The following is a 10,252-nucleotide window of genomic DNA, read 5'->3' on the forward strand; positions in this document are numbered from 1 at the left end:
GACAGATATCATTCAGAACAACTTAAAAAAATAACAGCAAAGACAAAAAAATAAATCGCTAAAATCTTCCACTTTTCTGATATAAATTTTTAATGAAAAAACATCAAAATGCTAAAAGTTTGCAGGGAGATTCCCATTCCTTGACTTGACAAACTATTAACAAGTCCCCCTATAATGTCAATCAGTTTACATGTCATCCATGCAAATTTATGTCATGACCATATATTTATGACTCTTTCGAGTCTATTGGTAGATGATTTCACCATGTTTTTTTTTTGTTTCGTGTTTACGTCACCATGTTATTTACGAACGTGCTTGTTGAAGTTACTTTTGTCTGCAAACACACATGCAACATTAAAAAGGTTTTTCTCCGCTGTGAGTCCGCAGATGCCTCTGAAGATTAACCAAACATTATAGAGTTATGATGCGATTACCTGTTAATTATTTTCTGTATTTCTTGAATAGAAATTTCAATTTCTTTCCACCAAACTTTAGCGGTCTGCTGCTCTACACATTATTGCATCTAATGCGTCGTTCCACTAAATTTGTTACACTATTATTTGTCATTTTTACAATTTGATACGAACACGTATGGTTATATACCCCAGTTTTGTATTTATATTTTATCTGACGAAATAAAGTTGACATTTTCTCATTATTATTTCTACTGTTGCGGCCACAAGCTTGACCGAACAACATTCTCCTTAAACCATACTTTTCCTTGTTAGTTACAGCCATTATTGTGATAATTTTAACATGCAAAAGTTAACATATATGTCTATATGGTTATAGACAACAACCATGTTATATACACATCTGCGATTAGGGGTTAAGTGCGTTAAGTGTAATGCCTGTGTAACCACATGCCGGCATATGTGTAGATAAGGTTATGACGATAAGAGGCGTCATCTTTCTCACTTGACTGAAATATCGGTCGCCTCGAGATTCGACGGCAACTCACGATGACACGAATCTTTGTTTATTGAAATAGTTTCGGTGTGCAGCATGTCAATTATCGCGTATAATCCTAGTGGAACCATGCTAAAAACACGCAGGGTTTCGTTTTCAAATCCTCGGTGTTGATACTAAAATTTCTTTGTTGGGTTTCGAAATGACGTGTTTATAGGCTAATGCAACACTATGCTGTATAAAGCATTATATTATAAATTGTATTATGCACGAAACAAAGTAAATGCTTCAATTAAAACGAGTTGTTAACGCCCTGATAACTCGTTATCGGCACTTATTAACTCCGCCTTATCATCTCGATTCACCATTGACATCGACTGTGCATGCGTAAAGGTTAATTTTATTCTATCCAGATCCATCTCGTAAAAGACTGCGTATGCGTAACCATTCATATCTTGAAGGGATGAATTACGCAATTTAACCATAAACACCGATGGATCTGCTAATTGGTTTAATAACACCTCTTAACAATTTACAAACATCAAAGATAATTAAAAAAATCCTAAACTTATGATTTCTCCCGAAAACAACAAACTGCGAATTAACATAAGATTAAATAGAAGAAAGAAATGGAAGCATTTCATAACAAAGATGCAATTCATCAAGACACGTAAAGGTGTGCGAAGGTTGTATTTCGCAAACTAAGTGTACACATAACAGAAAACATTGAAAGATAGCATACGAAGGACATGCACCCATAGACGAGCGTTTTCATGCAAGGGTGCTCTGACTTCGGACCTAAACGTGAGCAAACTCTACATTTTCGGTTGCATTAGGCATGCATGTTCTCCAGTTGACATGATTATTACTGCGCAATTATTCGCTTTTTATGACCAAATTTGGCGCACTGATCCATATTATCGTGTTAAGTAATTAATTGTGTCAGAAAATTATATTATTGTCGCAATTTCGTATTTGCTCCATTTAAAGTGACATTATGCGCATCTAACACTGTTGAATTAAGCTGAAAATAATTAACAAGTCAAAAGAGTTAGTTAAAATGTTGTAACTGACCAATTATCTGCAACTCATCTTGCCACCAGTTGTTTAAAAATATATATATTATATTCGATATTTTATATGACTGCGCCAGTCCTCTTGGTCCAGCGGAACTGTCTTTTTATTAGGATCGGAGTTAGTGTTCGTGTGTCGTATGAAAAGATTTAGTTGCAGGAAATTAAATTGATCCGTTTACAAACGAAAGTACGGTTGATATTCAAATGTAGTGAAAACACCAAAAATAAACAACGGTTGCGAAAGACACATATAAACATATGAACTGTTAAATGCGCATAATGTCACTTTAAATTTGCCATCAAATTTGGTAATTTTGTTTATTTTTCTTTTAACCTTACATGCATCCTTTTTTCAGTGTACCGAGCTGCGTTCGTTGCTAAGCCACTGTCAAGAATCAGACGCATCGAAAACAGCCGGATGATACTCAGGGAGGAAATCATTGCATCATCCAATGGCAAACCGTGCTCAGCCAGGACGGATTTTAGCAGACAAGCTGATTCAACATCCTGTTGAGGTGATTTGATCTACTATGTTCACTTTAATGAATAAATGTTTATATACGTGTATAAATTCAAAGTTTTAGCTTCGATATAAAGCATTTATATAAAATTGTGACATAATTAAACCTAAGATATGATGATATATTGTCGTAAAACAAATTATTGGCATTGGTCTGCCTGCAATACGAAATTAAGAGTCGTTGAAGCGTGCCATCAGTAGGGCTAAGAGAGGCACTGTTCCAGCGGAACCAGAGACGATTTCTTCCATACCGTACCCACTTTCCGAATCTTATGCCACTACATCTTCCGAGAATACCGATCGTTTTCTCGTCTACGACAGAGGTTCGGAAGCTGCGCGGTTATTAGTATACTGCAGTCGTGTCGGGTTAGCGTTGCTTGGCGAAACAGATACGTGGTTTATGGACGGGACGCATTCGACAGCGCCACGACAATTCGCACAACTGTTTTGCATTCGAGTGCCACTAGAAGATGGACACGCTACAGTTGCCTACGGTCTCTTACCCGGGAAGCAGCAATAGCACTACGAGGAGTTCCTGACCGCCATCCTGGATTTATGTCTGCGTTAATACGTGCGGCCGTCGCCGTAAACTGTCATTATTGACTACGAGACCGCGATCCACAACACAATGCTGTACTCTCGGTCATCAGCCACAACATCAAATTTCAGGTATAAAGGTTATTGTCGTAACGTTTGCCTTTTTAGGTTATTTCGATATATAAGAATTGTCTTAAGTCTTTTAATGTTGTCAAGATTTTTTTTATTGAAAGCTTCGTTATAAGTCGGGTGTTATTAATATATAATGCAATGGTATAAAGAAGCTGGACATACATTAAATTTATTTAACTTGTCTGTTATTAAACAGGTTTGTTAATGATAACATTTTATATTATAGGGTTGCTAACCATCACCTGACCCAATCGACATATGGAGACGCATACAAAGCGTTGGATTACAGGCCCTTTATCGCCAGGACGAAAATGTTCGACATTTCTTCGGTATGCTAGACGGTCTTGCATTCCTACCAACTCAACTCGTTCATGAAGGCATGGCGGATCTTAGGACGCTCACCCAGAAGCGCTAATACCCGTCGTCGACTACTTTAACGCCACGTATGTGACTGGAACTTACCGTACGTTGATGTCGGGCGGAAAGATGCGATTCCGAGCCGTTCCACCACGATTCCCTCCATCTGGGTGGAATGTTCACACGGTAACCATCAACGACGACGACCAACAACGTCTGTAATCATGGAACGGCGGGTTTCGACATTTGGTTGGACACACTCACCCGTCTTTGTGAAAAGTGGACGAGTGCGTCCTTAAGAATAACGCCATGGTACAGGCAGATGTCCACAAGGCACCGCTCCGGGCAATCTGTTTCAATGAAGCGCAAGAAGGCCACCATCGCTCACCAATGCCGCCTGAGCAGATTGCGCGAGAAGCTGAAAAGGAAGGAGCTTCTTCTACCGGAATTCCTTGAATCCATTGGGAAGTGTGTTAGCTGCTTGCAACTAAGGCGATTTTCCATTTTAGACTCGGTAGTGAAGATGTGCTTTGTTTCAAGAAATTTATGATTTGTTGTACGTTTAATTTTGTTCGACTAGCTTTATAGTATGCTGATGATTACTTTGGGCGATTTGCTTTATTTGCAATTGATTATACATGTACTATTTGACAACAAACAAAATTACAGGATGGCAATTACAACTGGTTTGCATTTTTCTTTCTCAAATATATGTAGATAATATATCATTTGAAAACACCACACTACACGGAGATGGAAGTTTTTATCGCAATGTCTGTCAGGTATCATTTATATTGACAATTAGCGATCTATTTTTTCATACCAAGTAGCGGATTAGACGGTACGATAATATGTTGACGGGGATTTCTTTCGTTACAAAGTCAAATGTCTTAATTGGTAAAAAATATGTTTTGAATCGATAAAATAATATATAAATGATCATTAATACATGCAATAGGCGAAAATCAATGCTTAATTCGCCCATATCCGCAATTGTGTTTGTTTTTGTTTGAATTAACGTGTCGCATCATGCATATATTAATCATGTTGTTTTTGTACTTTACCGTACTCGACCCCAAAATAAAAATCGCTATATTGTTGGTTTTCAACCGATTTCAATCGGATTTTCAGTGATATCCTCAATAAAAACACGTTTTCTTAAGATTCTACCAATATATAGCTATGACCGTGGAATTAAATAGGGTGCCGTCTTAGGCAAAGGGCCCAATATCGAAACCCTCCCCCCCTAGCGGGATTTTGGCACACCTATATTTTCTTGAAGCTTAGGGTATATGTTAACACATTCCGGTTGTTGGATGATAAAGTAGCGCTGGATAAGGAAATGGCGGGGGTGTTTCCATGGTAACCACCGATATTTTTAATGTTTAGCATAGTTGTGTTTAAGATTCAAAACCATTGATTATTTTGGTTATAGCACCTCAAAAACAGGTCTGAAATATTATCAATGTATTTATTATTTATAAGGTAAAAAATAAATTTGATTATCTCATTTGCATATTCATGAATATTAATTAGATTATACAAAAATAGGGTTAAAATGCAGAAATATGCCATTATATAGCATATAAAAACCCTTTTTGTTGTCCTTTTTTATGTTGAAATCGTTGAACTAACAATTTGATGTTTGTAAACTATTTATTTATCAAGATACCACTTAAAAGATGCAAAATATTGCTTAACTACAACAAAAAATGTGGGTGTGGTTGAACCCAACACATAAAAACGATATGTTATGAATTATCAATAATCTAATATCATGTAATATGGCGTTGCATTGCAATTAAGGTCTCTAAGACAGACATACAATTGTCAATACATGCACATAACACACACGTTTCAATATGAATAGCTCGAACTACACACTTTAAGTAAATGTTAATGTTTGTTATCCTTGGTTTTGCAAATAAGAGCATAAGCATAGTAGGTATGGCATTGAATTGGTCAGTATTCAATCATAAATTGCAGGGGTTATGTATCGAACGTTTATCAATCACTGTCATCATCAAAGATCATATCTATGTAGTTGTCAAACTCAACATCGTCATCAATGTCTGAGCCTTTGTCTTCATCATCCGAATTCTGACTGTCTTCATCATCTGGGATCGCAGACAGAATGTCTAACAATTCTGGTGGCAGAATGTTACCCTCCGTCCAATGAAACGTCAGGTTTTCGTTTTCGTCTTTTGTCCAGCCATTGCCGATGGGACCTGGTGTAGTAGCATATGGTACAAGGGCCGCTTTCCATATCAACGACTGATAATTGGCACGAACAATGTGCATTTTCAATGACGAGCGGCATGGTGGTTAAAGACTTAGATCGATTCCATCTGTGTTGGTCAACACATTTGACGACTTCGGCTGGAACTTTTGTCGAAAACAATCAACGCGAAGCTTGTTGATGTCGTCATAATCAGGTTTGTTTGGATGGTACAATTTACATACAAATTGTTCTAGAAGATTGACATCAGTCTCTTTCATGTCTACCTCAGCTCCCATTCTACAAAACACTGGTAGGAAGTTTTCACTCTGTTCTAAGAGCTTCATGGGCTTAATCTTACCTTGGCGAACGAAAGCGCTGGTTGTGTCGCAACCTGTAAACGCATGCAGGCCTAGAAGTGCCTTAGACTGTTCTGCCCCACAGTTTTGTATGATGTCATTGACTCGAATTAGGCGTCTTTTGTTCCCTACTCCAGTATCAAACATGACTTGAATGGCATCTAATTGCTGGACATATGTGAGCAACAGAACTAAAACATCTGTGTCTGGGGATCGCACTATGATTGTTTTATTACTGTATTCCTCAGCGGCATGTTTCAGGTGAAGCATAATCCTGGTACCAGCCTCCTCCTGTGACGAGTACAGCTCATGGACTTGGACAGCATTTGTCTTCACACCGTCTTCACTGGATAAGCATATACACTTTTCACCACTTACAAAGAAAATTCTTCGTCTTTGGAGTGTTGGTGCGTACTTGTCTTTACTTCCTTCTGTAAGGAGCAGTTCAATCAACTGAGTTTTGTTTTCACTGTTGCACATGAATCCTTTCCAATCTCGGGGTAATTTTGTTTTACTTCCTTTTATCAGGAATGTGTCTGAAGCCCCTCTTCGTGTTCTCTCTGTTGACTTGATTGAATCTTCTTTATATGTGTCAGTTACAAAATCAACCCGTTCACATTTTGGAAGGCTCTCGAAGACTTTCTTTGCTAATTCCTCAAATGTTCCTGGCAACCCTGTCATTGCTTGAAGCATGGCATTGCCGTCGAAGATGTAGATCACTTGATTGGAAGCTGGTCGTTTCGGATGCTCAACCCCAGCTTCTAAGCGATGCATCAATTTCGCTTTATCTGTTTTCACAGGACAACCATCTGCCGTGGCTAGTGCCCAGGGAACCGGTCCAAGGGGATAACTGAGGGTTTTGTCTAAGCTAATGTCATGTTGTTCCGAGAGCATTACTAGCTGTCCGAAGAGATTCCGCTCTGCTTTGATCTCAACTACTTTCTTCTGAGACGTCGTCAGTTTCTTCCGTTTCTTTTTGTCATCAAAGGTTTTCAATTTCTGTTTACGCAGTGGTGCATAGAAACTGATTGTTTTTTCTACCAAGCGCTCATTCACAAACTTCGTATGTGCTTGCTGACCAATCTTGTTAGCCTCCAGTATATTCTGTTCAGATTCTTTTTCCAGCGGTGAACCTGATGATATACAATACAGTGCATCTTTATTGTCAACACAGAAGGGATTAACAAAGTTTTCAATCGATGTCAAAACCTTTTGTACGTCTCTCTCAGATGCAGTTTTGTTTGCTTGCCTATTATCCTTGTGTCTGTCGACATCTGTGGTTGACATCTCGGCAAGTTCATATGTCGCCTCTACATAGCTAGCACGAAGATGTCTCGTCATGCACCATCTGTGGTATGCTGCAAAGTTTCTGCTAAATCCTATGATTCCTCCTCTTGATTTGGCATGTCGGTTTATAGTCTGTTCGATTGTGATGTCCACGGCGTTCCTTGTACCCGGGATGTCTGACCTGCTGACACTGAATCCATTCTGTTTGAGAAGGTCTCTTGCCCCTGGATGCGTTGACTCTAAATTTATCAATGTCAAATGGTACACTGACAGGTACTTCGCATAATTCTGGTGATCATACGCAAAGAACAGTGGGCACATCTTTTGGATACATGTAACGTAAAGGTCGAGATCATTCTCCTTTGTTGCACGCAGGAAGGAGAGGATGAGCCATACTTTGTCAATGTAGTCGATCCAGAACTGGGCTGTTTTGCCTAGATGACCTTGTCTCACATTATCTTTGAATTCCAGATATTTCTGGTAGAATTGTACAAAATCGACATATGTGAGCATTTCAGCGAGTTTGTCATGATCTGGACATTCGGCTAATTGTTGCATACTCGCTATCGCTGTCTCGTAAAGCTGATAATCACCATCAACGAAAGAACGTGCAACAAATTCCACAAACAGGAGCCTTTCCAAAGCCTCTAAGGTCAACTTATGGACTCTCATTGCTCTGTTGTAGTGTTTCCCATTCAAAACTTGTTCCAAAGAACCACTAGCACAGATACCCGATTCAATAACTATTTCTGAGAATCCACTGCCTCGTAAACGTTTCCCAAGAGCCCCAAGATATGAAGCAAGTGTGTGAAAAGCACCCAGGTGAATAATTGTCTCTTTATACATTGCAGGGTTCTGCCATGTGATAGAGTATGCTTTCTTGGCCACAGCTAAATCAAATGTCACAAATGTATACTTCTGACCAACGACCTCGGATACTTTTTGTGATTCCTGGAGCACTTTCTGCACTGTAGCATTTTCTGTCATAGGAGCATTCACGGGAGGCAGGTATTCAACAACGGACTGTCTCAAATGTTCCGTTCCTGTGGTTAATGACACCCATCCAGACCAGCTAGGCACTAACTGTTTGTCATGAAGTAAAATTTTCCTACACATGAACCAAGCAAAGTCTGACGCTGATGCTAGTTCGACTGTCTCGCATTCACCAACTGCAATACTTGATGTGTTGATAACTGGTTCAGCCTTGTTGGACAGAAAACATTCTGGGATATTTTCTGGTTGATAATCCACTGATCTAGTTCGTGTTATCTTGGCAGGTTGCGTCAAGGATTCACTTGGATCATCTGCAACTTCGTCGTCTGCTTTCTCTTGAATGACAATCCCATGTGCAGTGTGAGTAGTTCCAGATCCGGATGGAGTCTCCTCATTCAGGTCGAAGTTATCCCAGCATAAATGGGTAATAATATTGTTAGTTGGTGATATCGGTGCTGGGATACTATTCTCCCTTCCAACAGTGCTGTTGCACATGGCCGTTTCTAATTCTAGTATTTGGGAGTAGGATTGACAATGTCCAAAATGATTCATGAGAGTTAGAATTTCAGCACTACCCGTCATATGCCGCAAAGTCATTCCAAGCAAAAGATGTTTTGGCAATTTGAGTCTTCCATTGGTGACTGCGTGACAAAGGTCTTGTCCAAACGAATTAACAAGTCTCTGGGTCTTATTCGACACAGTCGAGTCATTTTTACCACACAAAAGCACCGTAAGAAAATGTTCCAATAAACAAGGCATGTTTTTTGACATTGACAATAAGTTTGATGCCCTTGGTGGCCATTCACTGAATGATTGTCCCTCCTTAAAGTCCAATATATTGCGTCTAAGCATCATGGCGCAATCTTCAACAACACGTTCATCGGATGCTGCCAATTCGAATTCTGTCTCTACAGCCTGACCTTTTAAGATGTTGCTAGAGTAGACAAGCTCACTCCTATAATTTGGTTGCCAAAACTGAATTTGACCTTGAAATTCTCGTAGCAGTTTATTCTTTAGTTTATCAGTTTTGTATGATGGGTTATAGAACTCCGGGCTGTTATCCATCATGAACTGCAAGTACTTTTCGCGTAACATCGTCATACGCATTACATTTCCGCCTTTAACAATAGATTGCTTTACGTAATCACATATGTACGTAAAAGCATTAGCATGAGCTTTGGTGAGACCGTCGTCAATAGCACTTTCCTCTAAGCTTTCCCGTGCTCTGGTGTACGCTTTCCTGCAAGTCGAATGGTAGCATACCTCTTTTGCGATGAGATCTACATTTCTGATTTTACATAATAAATTCTCATCACGCTTTCGATCAGCAGCATCCTTTATACTATTTTCAGCTGTAGCAGTGAGACATTTAGTAAGCTGTTCTTCCTTTCCTTTGATCGACTTGCGTACTTTTCCACAAAATATACACTCGTATGGAAAGAGTGTTGATTTTTCGGATACTCTAGACCGTTTTGATGCACTAGGATACTGAATTTTGGATTCATCGCAGGATTTCCTCTTGAGATAGCTAGATGAATTTGTAAAGCTTTGGTAACACCATCTATGTACGCCATGAATATCTTGATTAACCTTTTCAGGAACTAAAGAACAAATGTCATCTAGGCGAATGAGTTCATCATCTGAAGCCTGTCTTTCAGTCACAACACTCTTAATCTTTTCAAATGTTTTGTCAGTCAAAGGTTTAATAGTGGTGTCAGATTTGTTTTGTCTAAAGTGTATAATGCATATCTTTTCGCCAACATTTTTAGCTGATCCTGATTTTCTCTTGCTTGATCTTTTAATTCTAACTGGACGTTCCTTGCCCATGGTATCTGGTTCTTGTAGCCTGAAAACATACAATAAC

Source organism: Dreissena polymorpha, chromosome 10 (assembly GCF_020536995.1).
Source record: "Dreissena polymorpha isolate Duluth1 chromosome 10, UMN_Dpol_1.0, whole genome shotgun sequence".
Taxonomy (NCBI): Eukaryota; Metazoa; Mollusca; class Bivalvia; order Myida; family Dreissenidae; genus Dreissena; species Dreissena polymorpha.